The sequence below is a fragment of the Danio rerio genome, chromosome 21 (assembly GCF_049306965.1).
Source record: "Danio rerio strain Tuebingen ecotype United States chromosome 21, GRCz12tu, whole genome shotgun sequence".
Classification (NCBI taxonomy): domain Eukaryota; kingdom Metazoa; phylum Chordata; class Actinopteri; order Cypriniformes; family Danionidae; genus Danio; species Danio rerio.
The window spans coordinates 18,992,873-19,007,230 of NC_133196.1; the positions used below are offsets into that span (position 1 = coordinate 18,992,873).

Genomic DNA, 14,358 nt, shown 5'->3' on the forward strand with positions numbered 1-14,358 from the left:
ACTATTTTATTTTCACATTCCAAATATATAATGGAAATGCACATTTGACTGCATACTACACCCAGTGAACTTGACTATAAAAATTCAGTGGTTGGGAGTTTCCTTTTGCGGTGATGGACAATATACTGGATGCAGGAAAAGGAAGCGCTGTGACTAAGGCTGTTGGAGTGACAGTGCCAATCGTGGATACAGCCTGACTGGATCAGTCATAATACCGGCCCTCGCATATAAACACTCGCCAGCTCTTAATGTGGCGAGGGCCTAAAAGAGAGTGAGCGTGTCAGCTGAACTGAACGCCCACTTTTGGGGTGGGACATGATGATGTTTGGAATGGTTTAGACATGAGTCATTCAGAAATGAGACGGTAGCATTGTGAGTCTTTTCACGGACCACAAGACATTCCACAGAGAAAAAAATGGTGTTCATTCAAGGCAGCAGCTGTGTTTAAGAAAGGATCAATATTCACCATTCATCCATCACAATTAACTTGAAGTAGCTGTGGTTTAGTATTTATTAACATTACGAAACAGCAAACTGGAGGAGAGAAACAGTCTCTAATGTCAAACAATCTAAACAGGGTGATCTTTTAATTATTCTAAGAAAGGATGAGAAGTACATACAATTCCAAATATGGTAATCTACGTACCTATACCAGTTTAATGATCAGTTTAATAATACATTATGAAAATGAAAAAGATAAAACATTCAAGTTTGGGGTGTCTACGAATTAGTGGTGTAACAGATGACAAATTTCACGGTTCGGATCACATTATGGTTTTTTAGTCATGGATCAGACAATTTTTCGAATCAGCCAAAAAGACAATTTGCTTTCCGTTTGTAACAAAAACAGTACTGCAAGACACTTTTGGTTTTAACAAGCAGAACTTAGAAACTGTAATTTTATTATAAATAAAATGAAGAAATAATCAGCTGAATAACTATAAATTGTTAATTATTCAGTACTGTGAAAAATTCACTGTTATTGCTACTGTTGCTGATAACGCTAAATGTGGAAATCTAACATTTTAATTCGTACAACCCATATTTATTTTTAGTCTCATTTTCAATAAATGATTCAGTTATTCACTGATAAAACATCATGTTTTATTACAAGATATGTAATTTTTGAGAAATTATTCAGTGGCATATTTTGATGGCTGGTTGTCGCCATTTATTAGTTAAATAATGTAATTGCTGCCTACAACTTACATTTTTAGAGCACCAAGTTAAATGCATATGATAGTGATTTTAATCTGTACCATAAACATCAGTGATTTAATATTAACTATAAACTGTTATCCCAGTACTTCTGTGTTATTTGACTGTTTCATAACTAACTCAAAAGACTAAAGACTAAATCTCTTTCTTGATTTTTGCGTTTTTCAAATACAGATTCAAATGCAGCGAATCAAGGGATTAATAAACATGCAAATCACCATCATTTATAATTTATGTTGTGTGGGTGTTGAGATCATGATCTTTTAATGATTAATCATGCAGCTTACCTTTTATGCAGGCTAAACAAGTGGTGACAGAAAACATCTTTAATAACCTAAGAAACCCACCACTTCCCGAATAACCTACCACAACTTCTTCCATCATCATTAAATATTACAGGAAAGCCTAAATGCTTGCATACGTGTGATTTAAATTAAGTGAGAGAGGATCTCTCTGCGATCAGTACAAATTTAGGATTAAAAGCAAAAAAGAAGTTTTAATCTGAAGGTTGTGTGATCCAAATCATGGGTTGTGATCCATACGAATCCAGCATCAGCTGTGATCCGTTACACCTAGTAGAAATTTTAAACTAAACCTAATTTAATTAGATAAGAAAACTATTTTCTTAATAAGAAACTAAACTTATTTTTAAACATTGCAATAAGTTGTTTTTTCATGGAATCCTAAAAAAACATTTCTTTTAAATAGTTGTGGTTGTTCATAATTTTGTGCAAAAAGCATCTAGGTTTGTACACAATTACTAACCAGCCCAACTGTTTTCAATGCAAGAAATGTTTTTTAAGTACAAAACTCTGATTTCTGAAGGATCAAGTTCAGCTTTGAAATTGTGAAATATAAAACTGTTTTTTAATGACAGAAAACGATTTAAAATTACTATACCTAAAACTACCTTATTTTACTGCATTTAATCCACTGTAACATTTATCAAATAAATCCAGCCTTGATAAATGAATACAGACTCAGGTTTTCAAAATAAATTAATTATGGGACATTAAATTATATTTTCAATTCAAGCTTATTTGTAAAGTGCTTTTCACAACAGTTGATGTTTCAAAGCAGCTTTACAGAAGGTGCACATTATTGTATTATCAAAACGTTATTAGTTATTATAAAAGTTATTAGTTACCATACAACTTTATTAGTTGCTAATGACTAACGTATTACTAATAACTAATTAACAATTAAATAATAGGTTTTAAAAGTTAATAATATTATATACAAGCATAGTTATCATGCAAGTATAGTGTATAGGTGATGTCACTGTGTACATGTTCGGTGAAGTGTATTTGTGTATTAAGTGTATGTGTTGTTCTCGAAGTCTTTGATGGTTGGCATCATCTCGTCACAGGTCTTATAAATAGTCAATATACAGTATATACAGTCAATAAATCTTTACATATAAATCATGAATAAAATAGATCAATCCAACGTAATCTCATGGCAATTTGTTACTTTTTGATTTAGTGACTAATTCGTATAAATTTGTACAATCTCATTTGTACAATTTAGTATGATTTGCTTATCCCCCAATGACAGCTGGATTTAGGGGTGGGGCATGCCTCCTTTTTAAAGTTGTACAATTTCGTATGACTAAACTCAAATGAATTTGCTTGAATTGAACAAAAATAAAATTAGCTATATTTCAAAATCATAAGGTCTTTTCCTCTATACACTCATGACACAACATACCAAGCTTGTCAATTACATACAGCAGAAGCACTTCAGTTGTCACCACATATTCCCCGACACCACCTATATTAGACCAAACTGCTCCCAGACAACATATGCTTCACAATCAGGCATCTATTTTAGGCCAGACACAGGCACGCTGTGAAACAAGTGTTGATAATGAACCCGATATTGAACAAACATCCCGCTTTCATTTGCTCCACTTCAGCCGTTGTGCTATCAGCATGTAAACTAAAGTGGACGCCTTGTGATCTGGAACTGATTTCCAAAGATCTGCCTAAGTACATAAAGGGACATTGACTCATCTGAAAGCTCTTTTGAACACAAGCTTTAGTGTGACAGAAAGGCTAATTAAACAGTACGCAGTCTGTTATTTATTGCCCCAGTTTATTCTCTCGAGACTTGCATGAAATATTTAGCATACATCAGGCTATTCTGAACTAAACACACAGCATCATCATCTTGTGTGATGTACAGTACTGATGAGGTTGCTGCCTGTCTGCTGGCCCACAGGGGACTATAAATAGCCTGGGTCATGTGACATTTGCTTACGGGTCAAAAAGGGAGGGAGATGTTTCTGGGAAGTGCCTTTGTACAGTCATTAAATAGGCCTTAACCCTTAAAGACCGAGACAGCCGCCCGCGGCTAAAAATAAGTATTGCTCTAAAATGTTTAATAACTTTTGATCCGCTGATCCGATTCATACAATTCAAAGATTGGCATAAAGAAGAGAATCTCAGCTTTCCAGCGCTGTAACATAGTACATTCGCGGACTTTCAGAGGCTCCGGAATCAGTGCGGTTACGTCATCAAAATTTGACAACGCTGATTTGACAAAGAAACGCTCGTCACTGTGTCTCCGAACAAACCAGATATGATACATTGATGCATTGTCCCTCCTCCATGCCCAGATTGGTTCAAACTCGCTATATCACAACCAATAAGCATAGGTTTCGCTTTCTGGACCAACAATGAGCTTTTTGAACAACACGGAATGAGAGATAGGCATACATTTACGCGCGGCTAAATAAAACGCAAAAAAAAAGTTTTGCATGAAATAATTCTCATACTAAGTACTTTTGCATGCACATCTGCACAGAAACATGACAAAACAGTGACACAGCAAAGACGAAGTGCTGCTCTTGCTGTTTTCAAAAGACGCAAATGAAGGTGCGGCTGTTTGTCTGCATTGCAGACAACCATATCCAAATCCATAGACAATCATGTCCATGCTGGCACATAAAACCTAAGGATGGTCCATATTGAATCTAGTTTAGTTATGTAACTATTTATAGTATAGTAAATATTTATATCTATTTTTTTCCTGAGGATTTGCACCATGTTTATTTGGACTTTGAGGCATTATTTATTATTTTCTTATTTTTTTATTTGTTCATTGTAAGTGGTGTTGTTTATAGTAACTGAAAATATATTATTTGGAAAAAGTCAAAATTGCTTCACTGTTCTGTTATTTTGTAACTTTTTTTTCTGTTTAGTTCATTCCCAAAACTTTTGGGCAAATACATTGTCAGTAAATAAATGCATTTTTTTCCCCCATTGAAAAACGCCTTGGAATAACATTGAAATAAATTGCTATAACTTGCTCAGGGAATGGTGGATGTAGACAAAATTTATTTTGGAAGTATAAAACATCATAGCATGTATTTCTAAAGAAAGAAAAACAAACTTCATAAGGTTTTGTTTGTAACAACTAGAAAATGCCACTTTTTAAAAAATCGTTTCTGGAAAATTCTGGAATATTTTCTGTCTGTTCATATGTTTTTGGACCAAAAAATTTTTTAGACTGGACCTTTAAATGATACAGATTGAAACTTCAGGTTCTCCTGTTTAAAATGATATATGACACTTGAGGCTGACTGCTAAAATAAAAATAAAAACTGCTTTTAAAAAAATAATAATATAGGCCTATTAGGTGCCCACAAAATACCTCTAGGTCTTTAAGGGTTAACAGAGTTTGTAGGATGTATGACTGCTAAATATCTACTATATTAATATCTTACATCTTCTGAAATTGGGCAGCGCGGTGGCGTAGTGGGTTGCACAATTGCCTCATAGCAAGAAGGTCGCTGGTTTGAGCCCCAGCTGGTTCAGTTGGCGTTTCTGTGTGGAGTTTGCATGTTCTCCCCGTGTTGGCCTGGGTTTCCTCCGGGTGCTCCGGTTTCCCCCCACAAATCCAAAGACATGGGTGAATTGGGTAAGCTAAATTGTCCATAGTGTATGAGTGTGTATGGATGTTTCCCAGTGATGGGTTTATTCCGCTGTGGCGACCCCATATTAATAAAGGCAATAAGCCGAAAAGAAAATGAATGAATGAATGAATCTTTGGAAATTCCTAATTGTGCAGTTTATAAATACATGTTGTTCGTAATGATACATCCATCCTTATATTTATTTGTTTTTATCCAGACATTATAGATCACATTTTAAAAGTGATTTAATTCTAAAACTTTACAACCAAAACTTTTGAAACTTCAGATGTGATTACATTCGAACAATGTCCACTAACAATAAACCAATGTCAACAGCTGAAGTTATCACAGCAAAGAGGACACAAAGTCCTTGACATATTTAATTTTGTTTCAAAAGTCACATAGAAAGTAAATACCTGCATCCCCAGCTAGTACAAAATGTTTAAAACATTTTGTATTTTTTTTTATAAATATTTATACAAATATATATATTTTCAATAAATAAATATATAATAACAATACTACTACTACTTTTACTACTACTACTACTACTACTACTACTATTAATAAAAATAATAATAATGATAATGATAATGTTCCCACTAAAAAATGCCATTGATAATTTATTCATTCATTTTCTTGTTGGCTTAGTCCCTTTATTAATCCGGGGTCGCCACAGAGAAGTGAACCGCCAACATAGTCAGCAAGTTTTTATGCAGGGGATGCCCTTCCAGCCACAACCCATCTTTGGGATTCATCTACACACACATTCACACACACACACACACACACACTTATTCACTACGGAAAATTAAGCCTACCCAATTCACCTGTACCGCATGTCTTTGGACTGTAGGAAACTGGAACACCCGGAGAAAACCCATGCGAACGCAGGGAGAACATGCAAACTCCACATAGAAACACCAACTGAGCTGAGGCTCGAACCAGCGACCTTCTTGCTGTGAGGCGACAGCACTACCTACTGCGCCACTGCTTCGCCCACCATTGATAATAATACACTACAAACCAAGTATACAAGTATACAAGTGACACGTCTTGTGTATGCTATTATCTTTGTTTTTATTTATAGTGGAGTTTTCTTATCCTATGAGAAGAGCCTGCTTTTTAATTATTCATGACTCTTGACTTGACACGTGCTTTCCGAAAGCAAGGCAGACCTGCCAAGCTGTGAGACCGCATCCACGCTCGGCAGGCAGTATTTAGCCGTTCATGAAGAGTCATATGTGTTGGTTTCCATGATCAAGAGGGTTTGTTGCATGTTTTTTCCGCGATGCTGTCAGGCCAGATACAGCAAGCTGTTGGTTTGCAGCAAGCATTTATGTCGAGAGAGCTGTACAAGAACTGGAAAATGGCGGACTTTGTCTCTTATTAGTTGAGTTTGTTACCATTCAGACACATCACCTATATCTGTGCTGCTGTGTTCACCTACAGTATGTTTAAAATCCTCCAGATTACCAGCAGGGCTAATGGTTGAATTAGATAGGGCAAGAGACCTGCTGCACTGCTATCCACTGTGTCTGCATTGAGACCCAGGGAATGAGGAGGAGAGAAGTCCTCCTCATTTACAGTGTTTATATAAACATGATTATCTTTATATGTAGCAGGACATTAAATTACTTATTGTTTATTTCTTTGGATTTTAACTTTAAAAACTATGAAATCATGTGTCTCCTCACAGTTTGTGTCTATTTTGTGGGCCAACTGACAGTTGTTTGCCCTCTTTTTCCCCTGCTCTGCCGGCCAAGCCCACTCCTCCCTCTGTTTACTGACTTGATTTGAAAGAGGAGGGTTTCATGGCCCTTTAATGGAACATTCAATCTTACCATTTTATGTTGTCTGAATAAAAAACAACAACATGTGAGACAAAACATTTAAGAAAAAAAAATGTTAATCTGTAAATTGTGTTTTTGTGGTAAATATCAAACAAAACATCACTTCAGTTAAAATGTTCTGTAAATGTTAGTGGCAATGTTCATAACTGTGAGGAATATTTGAGAAAGTTCCCTCTTAACTGGATAGGTTCTTAATCTGCTAAATGCCTCGCCTGTGCTTCTAATAAGAATTTAACTTAAATACTGTGTGTAAAATAATTCATGTGTTTTGACATAATCCTCAGTCTGGAATAACAGACTAAATCATCTTCCTTTTTTCCTGGAGAAATGCCTGGGGTGGAGGAACTACCAGAGTGACTCCAACTTTCCAACTATGCATTTCTTCCAACACCTTTTAACAAGCACCAAAGTTCCTGAGATAATATCTTAGCATGGAGTCTCCACTGATTCAAAGCACTGTCTAAGCCCTTGACTGCACCCTGTGTTTACTCAAAAAGAAAACAGCTTAACCAGCGACTGCATATGCAAAGTTTTATAGGCAAGCCCTGTATTACAATCATAGAACTTTGAGAACTGCAATTTGGTATAAAGAGGAACATGCAAGAGTTCAAAGTCTGAGCCATAAAGATTGTCTGACTGTTTCTCTTACATTGTTATGGCTGATACTTCCTTGTTTAACTTATTGGTGACGCATACAAATTTCAGCATAATTAAAAAAAAAAAAAACGTTTGTTTATTTTCAAAACACAATTTGAAATGTTTTAGATTAAATTAGATTCTTCATAAAAAGCAAGGGTCATGAGATGTTCAAGAAAAACAAACACAGTCAAAACATTCCATCTCAGTTGTTCAACTGTTTTGACTGTGATTTTGGCTTCTTAGACTTTGAACATATCAGGACTCTTGCTGTTTATGGAGGGACAGATAGCGCACAGATTTAATCTAAAAAATCTTAATTTGTGTACTGAGGATAAAGGTCTCAGGGGATTGAATCAAAATGAGGGTGAATAATTAATACCAGAATTTTCATTTTTTGTTGATCTAAGCCTTTAAATATATTACTGCAGATGTTTACATACAGATGAGGGCTATTATTAGTCCTCCTGTGCAATATTTTTTGTTCTTTTCATAAATTTTTTGAAGCAATATTTAACGGAGTAAGGTCGTTTTTGCAGTATTTCTTAAATATTTTTTTTTACTTCAGAAGAAAATCTTACTTGTTTCATTTATTAAAAAAACATTAATTAATTAATTAATTAATTCATTCATTCATTCATTTTCCTTCGACTCTGATTTATCATCGACTCAGATAGGTCATCGAAGCGTAATGAACCATCAACTTTTCCGGCATGTGCACAGCAGATGTCCTTTCAACCACAACCCAGAATAGTTGGAATAGTTGGCGACCTCTGAAATAGAGACTAGGATGAAGGAAAATGAAAGAATAAATTTTAAGGTCAAACTTGTTAGCCCTCTATAGCATTTTTTCGATAGTCTACAAAACACACCACTATAACTGTATAATGACTTACCTTTTTAGCCTTATTTGCTTTTTTTAACCCCCCTGGATTATTAGCACCAGCGCCCCCTGTTTATTTTTACCCCCAATTTCTGTTTAACAGAGAGAAGATTCTCAACACAACTCTAAACATAATAGTTTTATTAGCTTATTTGTAATAACTGATTTAGTTTATCTTTACTATGATGAAAGTAAATAATATTTTACAACATATTTTTCAAGACACCTCTATACAGTTTAAAGTGACATTTAAAGGCTTAACTAGGTTAATTAGGTTAACTAGGCAGGTTTCCTTACTCTGTTAAACATCATTTGTGAAATATTTAAAAAAGAAAATCAAAGGGGGGCTAATAGTTCTGACTTCAACTGTCATTCATTCATTCATTTTCTTGTCCGCTTAGTCCCTTTATTAATCCAGGGTTTACACACAGAAATGCCAACTGAGCCGAGGTTCAAACCAGTGACCTTCTTGCTGTGAGGCGACAGCACTACCTACTGCGCCACTGCCTCGCCCTACTTCAACTGTAGGTCTTTAAATTGCACTTTAAGCTAAATACTAGTATCTTGAAAAATATCTAGTAAAATATTATGTAACCCATGCGAACATGGGGAGAACATGCAAACTCCACACCAAAATGCCAACTGGTGAAGAAGGGACTTGAATCAGCGCCCTTTTCGCTGTGCGACAACAGTGCTCACCACTGAACCACCATGCCACTTTGCATGACAAATAAATGTAAATACAATACTATGTATTTTAAGGACTAGCTTCTCTCCTTTCAGCAGAAACAAAGTAAACGTTACTCTCACTGGACTCTGTAATTCTTCTAATCACTAGGTCTGTGTATATATGGGTGTCTTTTAGAACTACAATGAGGAAATGCTAGTATGTTATCAATGAGTGTGTGTTTAGGTGTGTTTGGATTAGAGCACCCATGAAAAAATGCCAGTATGTTATTATTATGTGTGTTTCTGTGTGTGTAAATGTGTGTTAGGATTGCATTTTATGAAAAAGGTTGTTTTTTATAAATGAAAGAAAGCAACAACACTGATTTGTTAGGTGCATTAATAAAATATATGCAAGTATAACACACATGATTTCTGTGATAATTTATAGAATGTTGCTGTAGTTTTTTCACAAACACGGAAGGTGTTTCCTGTGTTGCTTCCTCCTTCTTTACAGCATCTTTACCACAAACCCAATGTTTGTCTCAGTTGGGTGTGTGTTTCTATGGTAACAAGTGATAATTATGCACAAGGGGCTGAGGATGAGTAATCAAAAGTAGAAATACACACCACATGACATACAGTACCATTCAAATATACAAGTTGATCTAATAGCCACAGCATGTAAATAATACAAAAATACAAAATGAATGTCTTAACATCTGCTTTATTATCATTATATAAAGTGTTTTGAGAATAACATTAAGGAGAATGGGTTGAGGATAAGGAGAAATCGATCCAAATATCAATAACATAGGCCTGCTCTTCTTAATGCATGTGACAGATCAATCCTGCTCACTGCGCACTTCCAGACATCCCGTTTACCGCATTATTAAAAGGCGCATCCAGAAATTCTGAATCTTTCCATATATGGCTTTGTTTCAAATCTTAATACGAGTTGAGTAGATTGGTAAAATTATTCAATATAATGCACTGCCTGCCTACACATTCTGAAACGATTTTAGTTTGAGTTTTTGGCGTGTCCCGTTAGAAAGTGTCACTCCTGTGGAAACATTAGGCACAAAGAGACGCTTGTGGAAAGTAACACTTCAGCGTTGTTTACAGTGGGGTAAACCGTCACGTTATTGCTGACTTGGTAATTTTGCTGGTTGCTTGAATGTAAAAGAGAGGTGTAATATAGCAGTCTTACCTTAAGTAGAATTACTGGAGTCTGTCTGTAATTGAGAAAAGCAAATGCAGAACGTTTCGCGTGGACAGGGCAACACCCCTCTGTTTGAGACAGACTGCTCAAATAATCCTCATAGGGGGGTGATCCTGCCTGGCATTTAAACCACTCCCATCTGACAACGGGACAAGGCAAATCACTGCCACCTACTGCACCACGTGGATACTACGCTCACAACTTCTCTAAACTTTAGCATGGTAACCATAGCTTCCTTCAGCTCCAAATACAAGTTGTTCCTGTAACTATTTATTACTCGTGGGTGTCATTTTCCAGTCATTTTCCAGTCTTGTTTTTTTCTGTCATTTTCAGTGATTCAGTTCTCGTGTGATGTCTGGCAACACGTTGTTATTATTAATGTAACTAAATAATGTCATAGCTACAAAATAAATAAATAATTTAAATAATATTTTTCAACATAAATAGTACTGCAGGCTATAAGACAGATAATTTAAAGATAATTTATAGGCTATTACTTTAGCTGTACACACCTTGACTTTTCAAAAAAAAAATACACAAACGGGCCACTTTATTAGGTACATCTTAGTAGTACTGGGTTGGATCCACTTTTGCCATCAGAACTGACTTAATCCTTTGTGGCATAGTTTCAACAAAGTACTGAAAATACTCCTCAGCAGGGGCGGACTGGGACTAAAAATCAGCCCTGGCACTGTAGCCACACCAGCCCACATTACTACACCAACACAGCCCCATGCACGAACATGCACATTCACTACTTATTTTGGTGTACAGATGGTGAAATAATATAAGCAGTACCATATATGTAATAGATATTTAAACATTAAATGTATGTGACTGGAACAAAATCGAATTTATATATGCGATCATTCATTCATTTTCTTTTCGGCTAAGTCCCTTTATTAATCTGGAATCACAACAGCGGAATGAACCGCCAACTTGTCCAGCATAAGTTTTACGCAGCAGATGCCCTCCAAAGTGCAACCCACTGTGACTGAAACCCCTATACACACACATTCACATACATGCACTACGGACAATTAAGCCTACCCAATTCACCTACAGCACGTGTTTGGACTTGTGAGGGAAACCAGGAGGAAACCCACGCGAACATGCAAACTCCACACAGAAACACCAACTAACCCAGCCGAGACTCGAAAAAGCAATCTTCTTGCGCCCCTCCGCTGCCCTCTTTCAAGACTATTTCTGTTAATTTTATGCATTTCGGCAAAGTTTTACTTTTTTCTTTTTTTTTTTTTTTGCTTTCTCTGAGCTTTTCGGCACCTCCTTTCCTTTTTTATGGTCCATTTCTGACAATTAGCTTGTGTTGCACTTACTGTTTTTTTGACATTCTAGCCAGATTTTGGGTCAGCCCATCTCGAAACCAGCCATTCATTGCTGATTGGGCCAATGCTTAATATTTATTATTATTATTACTATCATCATCATCATCATCATAATACTTACATCTTGCAAGAGATAAAAGCTGCCTGCATGTAAAAACAATACAAATAAAAAAAATAAAAAAATGTAAAAATAGCTGACTGGCCCACATTTAAAAAATGGTCCGGCCCTTCTGGCATTTGCCAGAATTGCCAGATGGCCAGTCCGCCCCTGCTCCTCAGAGATTTTGGTCCATATTGAGAGATAATAGCATTATGCAGTTGCTGCAGTAGGAGTGGTACCCTGTGTGGTGTTCTGCTGCTGTAGCCCATTTGCCTCAAGGATGATTTGTTGTGCATTCAGAGATGCTCTTTTGCATACCTCGGTTGCAACAAGTGGTTATTTGAGTAAATGTTGTCTTTCTATTAGCTTGAATCAGACTGGCAATTCACCTTTGACCTCTGGCATCAACAAGGCATTTGCGCCCACAGAACTGCTACTCACTGCATTTTCTCTTTTCTCTTTTTCAGACCATTCTCTGTAAACTCTAGAGATGGTTGCGTGTGAAAATCCCAGTAGATCTGCAGTTTATTAAATACTCAGACCAGCCCATCTGGCACCAATAATAATCATGCCATGTTCAAAGTCACTTAAATATAATTTCTACCCCATTTTGATGCTCAGTTTGAACTGCAGCAGACAGTCTTGACCATGTCTACTGTAAAATGCCTAAATGCATTGAGTTGCTGCCATGTCATTATCTAAGTAGACATTTGTGTTAACAAGCAGTTGAAAAAGTGTACTTAATAAAGTGGCCAGTAAGTGTAGTTATAGGGGATTTATTTAATATTTAGACTGTTGACAAGGACAGCATTTGCTGGGTAGATTTTAAAAAAATAATAGCTGATTTAAGCATGTTCATTTCTGGTCATGTGCTGGATAGGCACATCTTAGGACCAGAACATGAACAGCAAAGAACCAGCTTAAGCCAATTTAAACCAGCAGCAATTGTTCAAAACCTACCTAACCAGCATATGCTGTTTTTTCCACAACAGTCTAATATATGCTTACCAGCAGTGTTGAGGAAAGTTACTTTTGAAAATAGAGCATTACAATTTGAGTAACTCCCCAAAAGGGTAACTAAGTTGCAGTTAATTTTTTATTGTAATGTGTAATGTTACTTTTAAGTTACTTTCTCTACTCTTGCTTTGAGTTAATCTTTAATTAACTACACACTATATATCCTACACCTTCATTTACCTTAAAAAACATATTAAAACAGTAAGTTAGAATAATGTCATCTTCTGAGAATGTACTGCTGACCCCAGAGCTATACATGTCATATATACAGATTAAAAAAGTTTCGTGCCATTTTCTCTTGTTAGTTAAGTAAAATCTGAAATTGAGACAATTTGCTTTTCATTTTTTTCGAAGAGTTCAAAATGCTGAGATTATACTTCCATTGCAGAAATGTAAAGCTCTATTCTGCTATTGTGGTTTATGTCTGTTCCAGCAGTGACCATATTCTCTCACTGAGTGTGTAATTCAGTGTGACTACATTAATATTAATTTAGCAATTTTAAAAGCAAAATTAATTGGACTAAAAAGTGACATTTTTAAAAAGGTAACTCAAATAGTACTATTAATGTAGAGCTTCTACATTCAATACATTCCTCAGGAAACATCCATATTGACTTGATTGCGTGTGAGAATCGAGATTTGGTGACTGCGGATTGCATTGAATTGATTGAATTCATTGTCATATCTTAGAAACCAGTTTCAGATGATTTGAGCTTTGTGACTCGGCACATGAGCGTCACGGTGGCGCAGTGGGTAGCATGATCCTTTCACAGCAAGAAGGTTGCTGGTTCGAGCCTCGGCGGGGTCAATTGGCATTTCTGTGTGGAGTTTGCATGTTCTCCCAGTGTTCACGTAGGTTTCTTTCAAGTGCTCTGGATTCCCCCATAACTCCTAAGACATGTGCTATAGGTGAATTGGGTAAGCTAAATTGTCCGTAGTGTATGTGTGTGCATGCATGTGTATGGGTGTTTTCCAGTGATGGGTTGCAGATGGAAGGGCATCCGCTGTGTAAAACATATGTTGGATAAGTTGGCAGTTCATTTCGCTGTGACGACCCCAGATTAATAAAGGGACTAAGCTGAAAAGAAAATGAATGAATGAATGACTTGGCACATCATCCTGCTTGAATGAATGACTTGACACAACATCCTGCTTGAAGTAATCATAAAATCTTAAAATGATATAGACAAGGCCAACAACATTACCCATGTAGATTCCCACCATTTAAAATATTCACAATTGTTATTAGAAACCCAAAGTGTTTTAGAAAAAAATATCCCCACACCATTACACCACCAGTTGTGAGACCAGATATCACAAAAGATTGAATCACTGAAAATTATTGAAAAAACAAAGCAAAAACAGACTGGAAAGCAACACGAACATTCAAGTGAGCAATAAAAATAGCGTTACTGCAACAATAATATCTGCAATAACTTGTATTTTGGAGGAAGCTATGGTAACCATGCGAAACATAGCTCACTAGGTGGCAGTGTTT

The 14,358-nt window shown here is 36.1% G+C and overlaps 1 protein-coding gene across 2 annotated transcripts in view; it reads right to left on the reverse strand.

The window, feature by feature from the left end:
* Positions 1 to 10,489, reverse strand: part of gsna (gelsolin a) — a 28,656-nt gene extending 18,167 nt beyond the window's left edge. Inside the window, 1 exon segment of one of the 2 annotated variants that reach the window (NM_001012312.2) lies at positions 10,386 to 10,489. The gene's annotated coding sequence lies outside the window, so the exon portion shown is untranslated. 2 annotated transcript variants of the gene reach the window in all.
* Positions 10,490 to 14,358: the final 3,869 nt, after the last annotated feature.